Genomic DNA, 15,499 nt, shown 5'->3' on the forward strand with positions numbered 1-15,499 from the left:
TGGCGAAATGGCCTCTTTGATGACAATGACGGCATGTACGGGGTTGTTGGTCGTAACGGACATTAATCAGGATTTTGCCAAAGCGGATGAAATTAGGAATCGGGTTCTTGAGTCGCACGCGGTAATGTCGAACTCCATCTTGCACACTTTCGAAGCCGGGTAGTTTGAAATAGCCTCGGCGATGGTGTAAAACATCACAATATTTAGACAGACGGTGGATGATAGCTGAATCGGGCATTTCATAAGGAGCGTCGAAGATCTGGACGTATGTTAAAGGACGGTCGATGTCTTGCAAGGCGAAGGGTTGGCCTTGGATTTCCAAAGTATTCAGTCGAAGGAAACTCTCGCGGTGCTCTACGCTGCGAAAAGTTAGAACGACTTCACCATTGGTCTGTCGCTGTATACAGGAAATGCTTCGGGGATCAACTTGTGCATTATTCAAAGCATCGATGAAAACATTCGCAGGAAGGCGAGCACGTGGGTTCACGAAAACAGTACACGGTCGTTCGGGGACTTCATTATCGGTTGGAAAAGGCACAGAAACTTCTACATTAACATCTTCAACAGGCTGGGCAGGTCTTGTGGCCTCAGCGTAGCTAGCAGGATTCGCAACAGGATTATCTGAACTCAAAACATCATCAACAGGAACGTGGTCGGCCCAACGGCGCGAACTTGAATCTAAACTCTCGAAATCACTTCTTTCTACATCATCTGAGCGCAACGAGTGCGCACTAACATCGGTCATCTCTTCTTATAGTCACGCGGAAAACCCGAAGGTTCCCGAACCCAACCCGAAAAACGAAAACAAATAAAAGAAACCAATTGGCAATCAAAGTTTTTCACTTGATCTTAGCCAAAAGGCCGAGAAGCGATACCCACCAATACCCTCAATCAAGGGGGTGGTAGAGGGATCCTTCCCACAGTATATGGTGGGTAGTAGCAGGTAGCCCCCAGAAGCCCTTGCGAGTCCCAAAAACGGACCCAGTGGCTCATCGGTTGGTAATCTTCTCATTGTAACTTTAAGACGCCAGCCACATACACTTAACTAACAAGATGGTGTTCTTTAGAATATTTACCAAACTTGATTTATCTCTATACTCCCCCCCCACCCCACCCCCAGTGAGATATATTGCCTCAAATCGACGCTTCTCAAGGTGTGCGCGGGCTCTAGGAGATGACGTTTGGGTTAGGGTCTAGGCTACCAAATTTAGGGTTAGGGTAACGATTTTGGGGTTAGGGTTAGGGTAACGATGTTAGGGTTTAGGGTTAGAGTAACGAAATTAGGGCTAGTACAGATCAAACATAACCGATAACCAGCCAAATTTCAGCTGTTTTCCCTTGTCTACGACCATACCACAGGGAAAGCACCGGTTCTCGTCCGATCACCGAAGTTAAGCCCTGTCGGGCGGGGTTAGTACTTGGATGGGTGACCGCCTGGGAATACCCCGTGTTGTAGGCTTCATTTTTTCCTTTGCTTACTCTCTCAACGTTTTATCCGGGTAAACCGCTTCCGATACTCACGGCGTCCCGTAGACGAGTGAGGAGTAAAAGAAAAACTAACATAACAGGCAGGAGAGAAATAAGCTTGTGGCCAAAATCATTTCCCAATGCAAGAGAGCGAGCAAACGAAGGAGCGAGGGCGCGCGCTCGAGATCTCAACACATTGTTGTTGTGACAAATTCCACATTTGTACGTGACATCGAATCATTCGCACGCTCCCACGAATCACAAATAGGAAAACACGCACACTTTTACAGCACTTTCAAGGCCTCAAGACATGTCAAAACATTCCCACGATTAATAGAGGCGGATGGATTCAAACTGACTGAAACGAAGCGAAGCGGCAAAAGGTTCCACATTTTTACTTACTCGCCTGCCTCTTTGTTTGCTCGCTCGCTCGCTCGCTGGAACGAACGTTCCCTCCTCTCGCTCGCTCGCAATAAGAAATACATGACAACAAAACCTCGCCTGCCACAGGTATGGTTCACAATGTACTCACGTTTCTAAAACAAATGCTTTTCTTGCCCATGTATCGATCGTTCTTTGCTTAGTCCATCCGTCGGTTAGTTACTCAGTCACTCCTCCGCTTGGTTTCCTCTCCTTTTCTTTCGCAAACAAACGAACAAAATAATGCAGAAAGCACACACATCTATCTAGAACAGCTCTACTCACATCCTCACAAAAACTCACCTTCATTTACAATCACTTCTATTCCTCCAAATCTCTCTGCCAACACGCAGGCCACTTCTGTCTGTCTGTCTGTCTCTCTTTCTTTCCATGGCTTTTTGCTTTCTTTTTCCCTTGCTGCTCTTCTTCTCTCCTCATTCCAGTTCCAGTTCACCCTGTTTAACGGTCAACTCCAAAATCAAGATCAATTCATTAGTCAATCAGGGGTTAAGGGCAAGATATTTTACATCAGCTTTTCGGGGACGAGCGCGAACGCAGGTCCCCACTACCAGAAATTATACGCTCGAGTTACCCACATTTGGGGTAATCGCAAGGGTCAACCCAGTCCAAGTGCAATGAAAGGGCCTCGCCTTGAGAGGACTGCCTCCTTGATCACAGTACCTCCCGCGTCAGGTAAGTATGCCTTTCAGGCATACGCTTGCCGTGGTAAAACTCTCCCTCACCTATGTCCTTGTGGTACTGCTTTGCACGCTTCAAATCAGCCAGTGTCAGTTGCCGCCTTGGCCCGTCATGTCTTTTTCCGCCTTCCCTTTGGAGCTGCAGGGCTCCTGTGCACAGAAGAGAATGCTATAGTCATTATTTTTCCTTCCATTAAATGTGTCTTCCCCAAAAGGGAAGTGGGCCACACTCGGAGGTAGTGCTATACCGAGGCAACCCGTGGCTGGGATGAGGCAAGCCTCTTTTCCACAGCCCAGTTCCAAAAATCAGTTTAATATATGAGCTACTCAATGAGCAGCGTATCAGATATTAAGCTGATAAGAACAGATACTACACTTGATCTTAGCCAAAAGGCCGAGAAGCGATACCCACCAATACCCTCAATCAAGGGGGTGGTAGAGGGATCCTTCCCACAGTATATGGTGGGTAGTAGCAGGTAGCCCCCAGAAGCCCTTGCGAGTCCCAAAAACGGACCCAGTGGCTCATCGGTTGGTAATCTTCTCATTGTAACTTTAAGACGCCAGCCACATACACTTAACTAACAAGATGGTGTTCTTTAGAATATTTACCAAACTTGATTTATCTCTATACTCCCCCCCCACCCCACCCCCAGTGAGATATATTGCCTCAAATCGACGCTTCTCAAGGTGTGCGCGGGCTCTAGGAGATGACGTTTGGGTTAGGGTCTAGGCTACCAAATTTAGGGTTAGGGTAACGATTTTGGGGTTAGGGTTAGGGTAACGATGTTAGGGTTTAGGGTTAGAGTAACGAAATTAGGGCTAGTACAGATCAAACATAACCGATAACCAGCCAAATTTCAGCTGTTTTCCCTTGTCTACGACCATACCACAGGGAAAGCACCGGTTCTCGTCCGATCACCGAAGTTAAGCCCTGTCGGGCGGGGTTAGTACTTGGATGGGTGACCGCCTGGGAATACCCCGTGTTGTAGGCTTCATTTTTTCCTTTGCTTACTCTCTCAACGTTTTATCCGGGTAAACCGCTTCCGATACTCACGGCGTCCCGTAGACGAGTGAGGAGTAAAAGAAAAACTAACATAACAGGCAGGAGAGAAATAAGCTTGTGGCCAAAATCATTTCCCAATGCAAGAGAGCGAGCAAACGAAGGAGCGAGGGCGCGCGCTCGAGATCTCAACACATTGTTGTTGTGACAAATTCCACATTTGTACGTGACATCGAATCATTCGCACGCTCCCACGAATCACAAATAGGAAAACACGCACACTTTTACAGCACTTTCAAGGCCTCAAGACATGTCAAAACATTCCCACGATTAATAGAGGCGGATGGATTCAAACTGACTGAAACGAAGCGAAGCGGCAAAAGGTTCCACATTTTTACTTACTCGCCTGCCTCTTTGTTTGCTCGCTCGCTCGCTCGCTGGAACGAACGTTCCCTCCTCTCGCTCGCTCGCAATAAGAAATACATGACAACAAAACCTCGCCTGCCACAGGTATGGTTCACAATGTACTCACGTTTCTAAAACAAATGCTTTTCTTGCCCATGTATCGATCGTTCTTTGCTTAGTCCATCCGTCGGTTAGTTACTCAGTCACTCCTCCGCTTGGTTTCCTCTCCTTTTCTTTCGCAAACAAACGAACAAAATAATGCAGAAAGCACACACATCTATCTAGAACAGCTCTACTCACATCCTCACAAAAACTCACCTTCATTTACAATCACTTCTATTCCTCCAAATCTCTCTGCCAACACGCAGGCCACTTCTGTCTGTCTGTCTGTCTCTCTTTCTTTCCATGGCTTTTTGCTTTCTTTTTCCCTTGCTGCTCTTCTTCTCTCCTCATTCCAGTTCCAGTTCACCCTGTTTAACGGTCAACTCCAAAATCAAGATCAATTCATTAGTCAATCAGGGGTTAAGGGCAAGATATTTTACATCAGCTTTTCGGGGACGAGCGCGAACGCAGGTCCCCACTACCAGAAATTATACGCTCGAGTTACCCACATTTGGGGTAATCGCAAGGGTCAACCCAGTCCAAGTGCAATGAAAGGGCCTCGCCTTGAGAGGACTGCCTCCTTGATCACAGTACCTCCCGCGTCAGGTAAGTATGCCTTTCAGGCATACGCTTGCCGTGGTAAAACTCTCCCTCACCTATGTCCTTGTGGTACTGCTTTGCACGCTTCAAATCAGCCAGTGTCAGTTGCCGCCTTGGCCCGTCATGTCTTTTTCCGCCTTCCCTTTGGAGCTGCAGGGCTCCTGTGCACAGAAGAGAATGCTATAGTCATTATTTTTCCTTCCATTAAATGTGTCTTCCCCAAAAGGGAAGTGGGCCACACTCGGAGGTAGTGCTATACCGAGGCAACCCGTGGCTGGGATGAGGCAAGCCTCTTTTCCACAGCCCAGTTCCAAAAATCAGTTTAATATATGAGCTACTCAATGAGCAGCGTATCAGATATTAAGCTGATAAGAACAGATACTACACTTGATCTTAGCCAAAAGGCCGAGAAGCGATACCCACCAATACCCTCAATCAAGGGGGTGGTAGAGGGATCCTTCCCACAGTATATGGTGGGTAGTAGCAGGTAGCCCCCAGAAGCCCTTGCGAGTCCCAAAAACGGACCCAGTGGCTCATCGGTTGGTAATCTTCTCATTGTAACTTTAAGACGCCAGCCACATACACTTAACTAACAAGATGGTGTTCTTTAGAATATTTACCAAACTTGATTTATCTCTATACTCCCCCCCCACCCCACCCCCAGTGAGATATATTGCCTCAAATCGACGCTTCTCAAGGTGTGCGCGGGCTCTAGGAGATGACGTTTGGGTTAGGGTCTAGGCTACCAAATTTAGGGTTAGGGTAACGATTTTGGGGTTAGGGTTAGGGTAACGATGTTAGGGTTTAGGGTTAGAGTAACGAAATTAGGGCTAGTACAGATCAAACATAACCGATAACCAGCCAAATTTCAGCTGTTTTCCCTTGTCTACGACCATACCACAGGGAAAGCACCGGTTCTCGTCCGATCACCGAAGTTAAGCCCTGTCGGGCGGGGTTAGTACTTGGATGGGTGACCGCCTGGGAATACCCCGTGTTGTAGGCTTCATTTTTTCCTTTGCTTACTCTCTCAACGTTTTATCCGGGTAAACCGCTTCCGATACTCACGGCGTCCCGTAGACGAGTGAGGAGTAAAAGAAAAACTAACATAACAGGCAGGAGAGAAATAAGCTTGTGGCCAAAATCATTTCCCAATGCAAGAGAGCGAGCAAACGAAGGAGCGAGGGCGCGCGCTCGAGATCTCAACACATTGTTGTTGTGACAAATTCCACATTTGTACGTGACATCGAATCATTCGCACGCTCCCACGAATCACAAATAGGAAAACACGCACACTTTTACAGCACTTTCAAGGCCTCAAGACATGTCAAAACATTCCCACGATTAATAGAGGCGGATGGATTCAAACTGACTGAAACGAAGCGAAGCGGCAAAAGGTTCCACATTTTTACTTACTCGCCTGCCTCTTTGTTTGCTCGCTCGCTCGCTCGCTGGAACGAACGTTCCCTCCTCTCGCTCGCTCGCAATAAGAAATACATGACAACAAAACCTCGCCTGCCACAGGTATGGTTCACAATGTACTCACGTTTCTAAAACAAATGCTTTTCTTGCCCATGTATCGATCGTTCTTTGCTTAGTCCATCCGTCGGTTAGTTACTCAGTCACTCCTCCGCTTGGTTTCCTCTCCTTTTCTTTCGCAAACAAACGAACAAAATAATGCAGAAAGCACACACATCTATCTAGAACAGCTCTACTCACATCCTCACAAAAACTCACCTTCATTTACAATCACTTCTATTCCTCCAAATCTCTCTGCCAACACGCAGGCCACTTCTGTCTGTCTGTCTGTCTCTCTTTCTTTCCATGGCTTTTTGCTTTCTTTTTCCCTTGCTGCTCTTCTTCTCTCCTCATTCCAGTTCCAGTTCACCCTGTTTAACGGTCAACTCCAAAATCAAGATCAATTCATTAGTCAATCAGGGGTTAAGGGCAAGATATTTTACATCAGCTTTTCGGGGACGAGCGCGAACGCAGGTCCCCACTACCAGAAATTATACGCTCGAGTTACCCACATTTGGGGTAATCGCAAGGGTCAACCCAGTCCAAGTGCAATGAAAGGGCCTCGCCTTGAGAGGACTGCCTCCTTGATCACAGTACCTCCCGCGTCAGGTAAGTATGCCTTTCAGGCATACGCTTGCCGTGGTAAAACTCTCCCTCACCTATGTCCTTGTGGTACTGCTTTGCACGCTTCAAATCAGCCAGTGTCAGTTGCCGCCTTGGCCCGTCATGTCTTTTTCCGCCTTCCCTTTGGAGCTGCAGGGCTCCTGTGCACAGAAGAGAATGCTATAGTCATTATTTTTCCTTCCATTAAATGTGTCTTCCCCAAAAGGGAAGTGGGCCACACTCGGAGGTAGTGCTATACCGAGGCAACCCGTGGCTGGGACGAGGCAAGCCTCTTTTCCACAGCCCAGTTCCAAAAATCAGTTTAATATATGAGCTACTCAATGAGCAGCGTATCAGATATTAAGCTGATAAGAACAGATACTACACTTGATCTTAGCCAAAAGGCCGAGAAGCGATACCCACCAATACCCTCAATCAAGGGGGTGGTAGAGGGATCCTTCCCACAGTATATGGTGGGTAGTAGCAGGTAGCCCCCAGAAGCCCTTGCGAGTCCCAAAAACGGACCCAGTGGCTCATCGGTTGGTAATCTTCTCATTGTAACTTTAAGACGCCAGCCACATACACTTAACTAACAAGATGGTGTTCTTTAGAATATTTACCAAACTTGATTTATCTCTATACTCCCCCCCCACCCCACCCCCAGTGAGATATATTGCCTCAAATCGACGCTTCTCAAGGTGTGCGCGGGCTCTAGGAGATGACGTTTGGGTTAGGGTCTAGGCTACCAAATTTAGGGTTAGGGTAACGATTTTGGGGTTAGGGTTAGGGTAACGATGTTAGGGTTTAGGGTTAGAGTAACGAAATTAGGGCTAGTACAGATCAAACATAACCGATAACCAGCCAAATTTCAGCTGTTTTCCCTTGTCTACGACCATACCACAGGGAAAGCACCGGTTCTCGTCCGATCACCGAAGTTAAGCCCTGTCGGGCGGGGTTAGTACTTGGATGGGTGACCGCCTGGGAATACCCCGTGTTGTAGGCTTCATTTTTTCCTTTGCTTACTCTCTCAACGTTTTATCCGGGTAAACCGCTTCCGATACTCACGGCGTCCCGTAGACGAGTGAGGAGTAAAAGAAAAACTAACATAACAGGCAGGAGAGAAATAAGCTTGTGGCCAAAATCATTTCCCAATGCAAGAGAGCGAGCAAACGAAGGAGCGAGGGCGCGCGCTCGAGATCTCAACACATTGTTGTTGTGACAAATTCCACATTTGTACGTGACATCGAATCATTCGCACGCTCCCACGAATCACAAATAGGAAAACACGCACACTTTTACAGCACTTTCAAGGCCTCAAGACATGTCAAAACATTCCCACGATTAATAGAGGCGGATGGATTCAAACTGACTGAAACGAAGCGAAGCGGCAAAAGGTTCCACATTTTTACTTACTCGCCTGCCTCTTTGTTTGCTCGCTCGCTCGCTCGCTGGAACGAACGTTCCCTCCTCTCGCTCGCTCGCAATAAGAAATACATGACAACAAAACCTCGCCTGCCACAGGTATGGTTCACAATGTACTCACGTTTCTAAAACAAATGCTTTTCTTGCCCATGTATCGATCGTTCTTTGCTTAGTCCATCCGTCGGTTAGTTACTCAGTCACTCCTCCGCTTGGTTTCCTCTCCTTTTCTTTCGCAAACAAACGAACAAAATAATGCAGAAAGCACACACATCTATCTAGAACAGCTCTACTCACATCCTCACAAAAACTCACCTTCATTTACAATCACTTCTATTCCTCCAAATCTCTCTGCCAACACGCAGGCCACTTCTGTCTGTCTGTCTGTCTCTCTTTCTTTCCATGGCTTTTTGCTTTCTTTTTCCCTTGCTGCTCTTCTTCTCTCCTCATTCCAGTTCCAGTTCACCCTGTTTAACGGTCAACTCCAAAATCAAGATCAATTCATTAGTCAATCAGGGGTTAAGGGCAAGATATTTTACATCAGCTTTTCGGGGACGAGCGCGAACGCAGGTCCCCACTACCAGAAATTATACGCTCGAGTTACCCACATTTGGGGTAATCGCAAGGGTCAACCCAGTCCAAGTGCAATGAAAGGGCCTCGCCTTGAGAGGACTGCCTCCTTGATCACAGTACCTCCCGCGTCAGGTAAGTATGCCTTTCAGGCATACGCTTGCCGTGGTAAAACTCTCCCTCACCTATGTCCTTGTGGTACTGCTTTGCACGCTTCAAATCAGCCAGTGTCAGTTGCCGCCTTGGCCCGTCATGTCTTTTTCCGCCTTCCCTTTGGAGCTGCAGGGCTCCTGTGCACAGAAGAGAATGCTATAGTCATTATTTTTCCTTCCATTAAATGTGTCTTCCCCAAAAGGGAAGTGGGCCACACTCGGAGGTAGTGCTATACCGAGGCAACCCGTGGCTGGGACGAGGCAAGCCTCTTTTCCACAGCCCAGTTCCAAAAATCAGTTTAATATATGAGCTACTCAATGAGCAGCGTATCAGATATTAAGCTGATAAGAACAGATACTACACTTGATCTTAGCCAAAAGGCCGAGAAGCGATACCCACCAATACCCTCAATCAAGGGGGTGGTAGAGGGATCCTTCCCACAGTATATGGTGGGTAGTAGCAGGTAGCCCCCAGAAGCCCTTGCGAGTCCCAAAAACGGACCCAGTGGCTCATCGGTTGGTAATCTTCTCATTGTAACTTTAAGACGCCAGCCACATACACTTAACTAACAAGATGGTGTTCTTTAGAATATTTACCAAACTTGATTTATCTCTATACTCCCCCCCCACCCCACCCCCAGTGAGATATATTGCCTCAAATCGACGCTTCTCAAGGTGTGCGCGGGCTCTAGGAGATGACGTTTGGGTTAGGGTCTAGGCTACCAAATTTAGGGTTAGGGTAACGATTTTGGGGTTAGGGTTAGGGTAACGATGTTAGGGTTTAGGGTTAGAGTAACGAAATTAGGGCTAGTACAGATCAAACATAACCGATAACCAGCCAAATTTCAGCTGTTTTCCCTTGTCTACGACCATACCACAGGGAAAGCACCGGTTCTCGTCCGATCACCGAAGTTAAGCCCTGTCGGGCGGGGTTAGTACTTGGATGGGTGACCGCCTGGGAATACCCCGTGTTGTAGGCTTCATTTTTTCCTTTGCTTACTCTCTCAACGTTTTATCCGGGTAAACCGCTTCCGATACTCACGGCGTCCCGTAGACGAGTGAGGAGTAAAAGAAAAACTAACATAACAGGCAGGAGAGAAATAAGCTTGTGGCCAAAATCATTTCCCAATGCAAGAGAGCGAGCAAACGAAGGAGCGAGGGCGCGCGCTCGAGATCTCAACACATTGTTGTTGTGACAAATTCCACATTTGTACGTGACATCGAATCATTCGCACGCTCCCACGAATCACAAATAGGAAAACACGCACACTTTTACAGCACTTTCAAGGCCTCAAGACATGTCAAAACATTCCCACGATTAATAGAGGCGGATGGATTCAAACTGACTGAAACGAAGCGAAGCGGCAAAAGGTTCCACATTTTTACTTACTCGCCTGCCTCTTTGTTTGCTCGCTCGCTCGCTCGCTGGAACGAACGTTCCCTCCTCTCGCTCGCTCGCAATAAGAAATACATGACAACAAAACCTCGCCTGCCACAGGTATGGTTCACAATGTACTCACGTTTCTAAAACAAATGCTTTTCTTGCCCATGTATCGATCGTTCTTTGCTTAGTCCATCCGTCGGTTAGTTACTCAGTCACTCCTCCGCTTGGTTTCCTCTCCTTTTCTTTCGCAAACAAACGAACAAAATAATGCAGAAAGCACACACATCTATCTAGAACAGCTCTACTCACATCCTCACAAAAACTCACCTTCATTTACAATCACTTCTATTCCTCCAAATCTCTCTGCCAACACGCAGGCCACTTCTGTCTGTCTGTCTGTCTCTCTTTCTTTCCATGGCTTTTTGCTTTCTTTTTCCCTTGCTGCTCTTCTTCTCTCCTCATTCCAGTTCCAGTTCACCCTGTTTAACGGTCAACTCCAAAATCAAGATCAATTCATTAGTCAATCAGGGGTTAAGGGCAAGATATTTTACATCAGCTTTTCGGGGACGAGCGCGAACGCAGGTCCCCACTACCAGAAATTATACGCTCGAGTTACCCACATTTGGGGTAATCGCAAGGGTCAACCCAGTCCAAGTGCAATGAAAGGGCCTCGCCTTGAGAGGACTGCCTCCTTGATCACAGTACCTCCCGCGTCAGGTAAGTATGCCTTTCAGGCATACGCTTGCCGTGGTAAAACTCTCCCTCACCTATGTCCTTGTGGTACTGCTTTGCACGCTTCAAATCAGCCAGTGTCAGTTGCCGCCTTGGCCCGTCATGTCTTTTTCCGCCTTCCCTTTGGAGCTGCAGGGCTCCTGTGCACAGAAGAGAATGCTATAGTCATTATTTTTCCTTCCATTAAATGTGTCTTCCCCAAAAGGGAAGTGGGCCACACTCGGAGGTAGTGCTATACCGAGGCAACCCGTGGCTGGGACGAGGCAAGCCTCTTTTCCACAGCCCAGTTCCAAAAATCAGTTTAATATATGAGCTACTCAATGAGCAGCGTATCAGATATTAAGCTGATAAGAACAGATACTACACTTGATCTTAGCCAAAAGGCCGAGAAGCGATACCCACCAATACCCTCAATCAAGGGGGTGGTAGAGGGATCCTTCCCACAGTATATGGTGGGTAGTAGCAGGTAGCCCCCAGAAGCCCTTGCGAGTCCCAAAAACGGACCCAGTGGCTCATCGGTTGGTAATCTTCTCATTGTAACTTTAAGACGCCAGCCACATACACTTAACTAACAAGATGGTGTTCTTTAGAATATTTACCAAACTTGATTTATCTCTATACTCCCCCCCCACCCCACCCCCAGTGAGATATATTGCCTCAAATCGACGCTTCTCAAGGTGTGCGCGGGCTCTAGGAGATGACGTTTGGGTTAGGGTCTAGGCTACCAAATTTAGGGTTAGGGTAACGATTTTGGGGTTAGGGTTAGGGTAACGATGTTGGGGTTTAGGGTTAGAGTAACGAAATTGGGGCTAGTACAGATCAAACATAACCGATAACCAGCCAAATTTCAGCTGTTTTCCCTTGTCTACGACCATACCACAGGGAAAGCACCGGTTCTCGTCCGATCACCGAAGTTAAGCCCTGTCGGGCGGGGTTAGTACTTGGATGGGTGACCGCCTGGGAATACCCCGTGTTGTAGGCTTCATTTTTTTCCTTTGCTTACTCTCTCAACGTTTCATCCGGGTAAACCGCTTCCGATACTCACGGCGTCCCGTAGACGAGTGAGGAGTAAAACAAAAACTAACATAACAGGGAGGAGAGAAATAATTTTTCCACAACTTGCCGAGCTTGTGGCCAAAATCATTTCCGAATGCAAGAGAGCGAGCAAACGAAGGAGCGAGGGCGCGCGCTCGAGATCTCAACACATTGTTGTGACAAATTCCACATTTGTACGTGACATCGAATCATTCGCACGCTCCCACTAATCACAAATAGGAAAACACGCACACTTTTACAGCACTTTCAAGGACTCAAGACATGTCAAAACATTCCCACGATTAATAGAGGCGGATGGATTCAAACTGACTGAAACGAAGCGAAGCGGCAAAAGGTTCCACATTTTTACTTACTCGCCTGCCTCTTTGTTTGCTCGCTCGCTCGCTGGAACGAACGTTCCCTCCTCTCGCTCGCTCGCAATAAGAAATACATGACAACAAAACCTCGCCTGCCACAGGTATGGTTGACAATGTACTCACGTTTCTAAAACAAATGCTTTTCTTGCCCATGTATCGATCGTTCTTTGCTTAGTCCATCTGTCGGTTAGTTAGTCAGTCACTCCTCCGCTTGGTTTCCTCTCCTTTTCTTTCGCAAAGAAACGAACAAAATAATGCAGAAAGCACACACATCTATCTACAACAGCTCTACTCACATCCTCAGAAAAACTCACCTTCATTTACAATCACTTCTATTCCTCCAAATCTCTCTGCCAACACGCAGGCCACTTCTGTCTGTCTCTCTTTCTTTCCATGGCTTTTTGCTTTCTTTTTCCCTTGCTGCTCTTCTTCTCTCCTCATTCCAGTTCCAGTTCACCCTGTTTAACGGTCAACTCCAAAATCAAGATCAATTCATTAGTCAATCAGGGGTTAAGGGCAAGATATTTTACATCAGCTTTTCGGGGACGAGCGCGAACGCAGGTCCCCACTACCAGAAATTATACGCTCGAGTTACCCACATTTGGGGTAATCGCAAGGGTCAACCCAGTCCAAGTGCAATGAAAGGGCCTCGCCTTGAGAGGACTGCCTCCTTGATCACAGTACCTCCCGCGTCAGGTAAGTATGCCTTTCAGGCATACGCTTGCTGTGGTAAAACTCTCCCTCACCTATGTCCTTGTGGTACTGCTTTGCACGCTTCAAATCAGCCAGTGTCAGTTGCCGCCTTGGCCTGTCATGTCTTTTTCCGCCTTCCCTTTGGAGCTGCAGGGCTCCTGTGCACAGAAGAGAATGCTATAGTCATTATTTTTCCTTCCATTAAATGTGTCTTCCCCAAAAGGGAAGTGGGCCACACTCGGAGGTAGTGCTATACCGAGGCAACCCGTGGCTGGGACGAGGCAAGCCTCTTTTCCACAGCCCAGTTCCAAAAATCAGTTTAATATATGAGCTACTCAATGAGCAGCGTATCAGATATTAAGCTGATAAGAACAGATACTACACTTGATCTTAGCCAAAAGGCCGAGAAGCGATACCCACCAATACCCTCAATCAAGGGGGTGGTAGAGGGATCCTTCCCACAGTATATGGTGGGTAGTAGCAGGTAGCCCCCAGAAGCCCTTGCGAGTCCCAAAAACGGACCCAGTGGCTCATCGGTTGGTAATCTTCTCATTGTAACTTTAAGACGCCAGCCACATACACTTAACTAACAAGATGGTGTTCTTTAGAATATTTACCAAACTTGATTTATCTCTATACTCCCCCCCCACCCCACCCCCAGTGAGATATATTGCCTCAAATCGACGCTTCTCAAGGTGTGCGCGGGCTCTAGGAGATGACGTTTGGGTTAGGGTCTAGGCTACCAAATTTAGGGTTAGGGTAACGATTTTGGGGTTAGGGTTAGGGTAACGATGTTAGGGTTTAGGGTTAGAGTAACGAAATTAGGGCTAGTACAGATCAAACATAACCGATAACCAGCCAAATTTCAGCTGTTTTCCCTTGTCTACGACCATACCACAGGGAAAGCACCGGTTCTCGTCCGATCACCGAAGTTAAGCCCTGTCGGGCGGGGTTAGTACTTGGATGGGTGACCGCCTGGGAATACCCCGTGTTGTAGGCTTCATTTTTTCCTTTGCTTACTCTCTCAACGTTTTATCCGGGTAAACCGCTTCCGATACTCACGGCGTCCCGTAGACGAGTGAGGAGTAAAAGAAAAACTAACATAACAGGCAGGAGAGAAATAAGCTTGTGGCCAAAATCATTTCCCAATGCAAGAGAGCGAGCAAACGAAGGAGCGAGGGCGCGCGCTCGAGATCTCAACACATTGTTGTTGTGACAAATTCCACATTTGTACGTGACATCGAATCATTCGCACGCTCCCACGAATCACAAATAGGAAAACACGCACACTTTTACAGCACTTTCAAGGCCTCAAGACATGTCAAAACATTCCCACGATTAATAGAGGCGGATGGATTCAAACTGACTGAAACGAAGCGAAGCGGCAAAAGGTTCCACATTTTTACTTACTCGCCTGCCTCTTTGTTTGCTCGCTCGCTCGCTCGCTGGAACGAACGTTCCCTCCTCTCGCTCGCTCGCAATAAGAAATACATGACAACAAAACCTCGCCTGCCACAGGTATGGTTCACAATGTACTCACGTTTCTAAAACAAATGCTTTTCTTGCCCATGTATCGATCGTTCTTTGCTTAGTCCATCCGTCGGTTAGTTACTCAGTCACTCCTCCGCTTGGTTTCCTCTCCTTTTCTTTCGCAAACAAACGAACAAAATAATGCAGAAAGCACACACATCTATCTAGAACAGCTCTACTCACATCCTCACAAAAACTCACCTTCATTTACAATCACTTCTATTCCTCCAAATCTCTCTGCCAACACGCAGGCCACTTCTGTCTGTCTGTCTGTCTCTCTTTCTTTCCATGGCTTTTTGCTTTCTTTTTCCCTTGCTGCTCTTCTTCTCTCCTCATTCCAGTTCCAGTTCACCCTGTTTAACGGTCAACTCCAAAATCAAGATCAATTCATTAGTCAATCAGGGGTTAAGGGCAAGATATTTTACATCAGCTTTTCGGGGACGAGCGCGAACGCAGGTCCCCACTACCAGAAATTATACGCTCGAGTTACCCACATTTGGGGTAATTGCAAGGGTCAACCCAGTCCAAGTGCAATGAAAGGGCCTCGCCTTGAGAGGACTGCCTCCTTGATCACAGTACCTCCCGCGTCAGGTAAGTATGCCTTTCAGGCATACGCTTGCCGTGGTAAAACTCTCCCTCACCTATGTCCTTGTGGTACTGCTTTGCACGCTTCAAATCAGCCAGTGTCAGTTGCCGCCTTGGCCCGTCATGTCTTTTTCCGCCTTCCCTTTGGAGCTGCAGGGCTCCTGTGCACAGAAGAGAATGCTATAGTCATTATTTTTCCTTCCATTAAATGT

The 15,499-nt window shown here is 47.3% G+C and overlaps 20 non-coding genes across 20 annotated transcripts; 7 read left to right on the top strand and 13 right to left on the bottom strand.

The window, feature by feature from the left end:
- The first annotated feature begins 1,340 nt into the window (after positions 1-1,340).
- On the top strand, positions 1,341-1,459 carry LOC148738465 (5S ribosomal RNA). The gene has a single exon (XR_015997963.1). It is a non-coding gene; the product is annotated as a 5S ribosomal RNA (ribosomal RNA).
- A 965-nt stretch (positions 1,460-2,424) lies between these two features.
- Positions 2,425-2,588, bottom strand: LOC148738466 (U1 spliceosomal RNA). The gene has a single exon (XR_015997621.1). It is a non-coding gene; the product is annotated as a U1 spliceosomal RNA (small nuclear RNA).
- A 211-nt stretch (positions 2,589-2,799) lies between these two features.
- Positions 2,800-2,991, bottom strand: LOC148738467 (U2 spliceosomal RNA). Its single transcript, XR_015997471.1, has one exon. It is a non-coding gene; the product is annotated as a U2 spliceosomal RNA (small nuclear RNA).
- Positions 2,992-3,458: 467 nt separating this feature from the next.
- Positions 3,459-3,577, top strand: LOC148738468 (5S ribosomal RNA). Its single transcript, XR_015997964.1, has one exon. It is a non-coding gene; the product is annotated as a 5S ribosomal RNA (ribosomal RNA).
- Positions 3,578-4,542: 965 nt separating this feature from the next.
- Positions 4,543-4,706, bottom strand: LOC148738469 (U1 spliceosomal RNA). Its single transcript, XR_015997734.1, has one exon. It is a non-coding gene; the product is annotated as a U1 spliceosomal RNA (small nuclear RNA).
- A 211-nt stretch (positions 4,707-4,917) lies between these two features.
- LOC148738470 (U2 spliceosomal RNA) lies at positions 4,918-5,109 on the bottom strand. The gene has a single exon (XR_015997472.1). It is a non-coding gene; the product is annotated as a U2 spliceosomal RNA (small nuclear RNA).
- A 467-nt stretch (positions 5,110-5,576) lies between these two features.
- On the top strand, positions 5,577-5,695 carry LOC148738471 (5S ribosomal RNA). Its single transcript, XR_015997965.1, has one exon. It is a non-coding gene; the product is annotated as a 5S ribosomal RNA (ribosomal RNA).
- A 965-nt stretch (positions 5,696-6,660) lies between these two features.
- LOC148738472 (U1 spliceosomal RNA) lies at positions 6,661-6,824 on the bottom strand. Its single transcript, XR_015997758.1, has one exon. It is a non-coding gene; the product is annotated as a U1 spliceosomal RNA (small nuclear RNA).
- Positions 6,825-7,035: 211 nt separating this feature from the next.
- On the bottom strand, positions 7,036-7,227 carry LOC148738473 (U2 spliceosomal RNA). Its single transcript, XR_015997473.1, has one exon. It is a non-coding gene; the product is annotated as a U2 spliceosomal RNA (small nuclear RNA).
- Positions 7,228-7,694: 467 nt separating this feature from the next.
- On the top strand, positions 7,695-7,813 carry LOC148738474 (5S ribosomal RNA). The gene has a single exon (XR_015997966.1). It is a non-coding gene; the product is annotated as a 5S ribosomal RNA (ribosomal RNA).
- A 965-nt stretch (positions 7,814-8,778) lies between these two features.
- On the bottom strand, positions 8,779-8,942 carry LOC148738475 (U1 spliceosomal RNA). Its single transcript, XR_015997769.1, has one exon. It is a non-coding gene; the product is annotated as a U1 spliceosomal RNA (small nuclear RNA).
- Positions 8,943-9,153: 211 nt separating this feature from the next.
- LOC148738476 (U2 spliceosomal RNA) lies at positions 9,154-9,345 on the bottom strand. Its single transcript, XR_015997474.1, has one exon. It is a non-coding gene; the product is annotated as a U2 spliceosomal RNA (small nuclear RNA).
- Positions 9,346-9,812: 467 nt separating this feature from the next.
- Positions 9,813-9,931, top strand: LOC148738477 (5S ribosomal RNA). Its single transcript, XR_015997967.1, has one exon. It is a non-coding gene; the product is annotated as a 5S ribosomal RNA (ribosomal RNA).
- A 965-nt stretch (positions 9,932-10,896) lies between these two features.
- Positions 10,897-11,060, bottom strand: LOC148738478 (U1 spliceosomal RNA). Its single transcript, XR_015997780.1, has one exon. It is a non-coding gene; the product is annotated as a U1 spliceosomal RNA (small nuclear RNA).
- Positions 11,061-11,271: 211 nt separating this feature from the next.
- LOC148738479 (U2 spliceosomal RNA) lies at positions 11,272-11,463 on the bottom strand. The gene has a single exon (XR_015997475.1). It is a non-coding gene; the product is annotated as a U2 spliceosomal RNA (small nuclear RNA).
- Positions 11,464-11,930: 467 nt separating this feature from the next.
- Positions 11,931-12,049, top strand: LOC148738480 (5S ribosomal RNA). The gene has a single exon (XR_015997968.1). It is a non-coding gene; the product is annotated as a 5S ribosomal RNA (ribosomal RNA).
- A 970-nt stretch (positions 12,050-13,019) lies between these two features.
- LOC148738481 (U1 spliceosomal RNA) lies at positions 13,020-13,183 on the bottom strand. Its single transcript, XR_015997791.1, has one exon. It is a non-coding gene; the product is annotated as a U1 spliceosomal RNA (small nuclear RNA).
- Positions 13,184-13,394: 211 nt separating this feature from the next.
- Positions 13,395-13,586, bottom strand: LOC148738482 (U2 spliceosomal RNA). The gene has a single exon (XR_015997476.1). It is a non-coding gene; the product is annotated as a U2 spliceosomal RNA (small nuclear RNA).
- Positions 13,587-14,053: 467 nt separating this feature from the next.
- On the top strand, positions 14,054-14,172 carry LOC148738483 (5S ribosomal RNA). The gene has a single exon (XR_015997969.1). It is a non-coding gene; the product is annotated as a 5S ribosomal RNA (ribosomal RNA).
- A 965-nt stretch (positions 14,173-15,137) lies between these two features.
- LOC148738484 (U1 spliceosomal RNA) lies at positions 15,138-15,301 on the bottom strand. Its single transcript, XR_015997931.1, has one exon. It is a non-coding gene; the product is annotated as a U1 spliceosomal RNA (small nuclear RNA).
- Positions 15,302-15,499: the final 198 nt, after the last annotated feature.

Source organism: Stylophora pistillata, chromosome 2, assembly GCF_964205215.1.
Source record: "Stylophora pistillata chromosome 2, jaStyPist1.2, whole genome shotgun sequence".
In the NCBI taxonomy this organism is placed as follows: Eukaryota; Metazoa; Cnidaria; class Anthozoa; order Scleractinia; family Pocilloporidae; genus Stylophora; species Stylophora pistillata.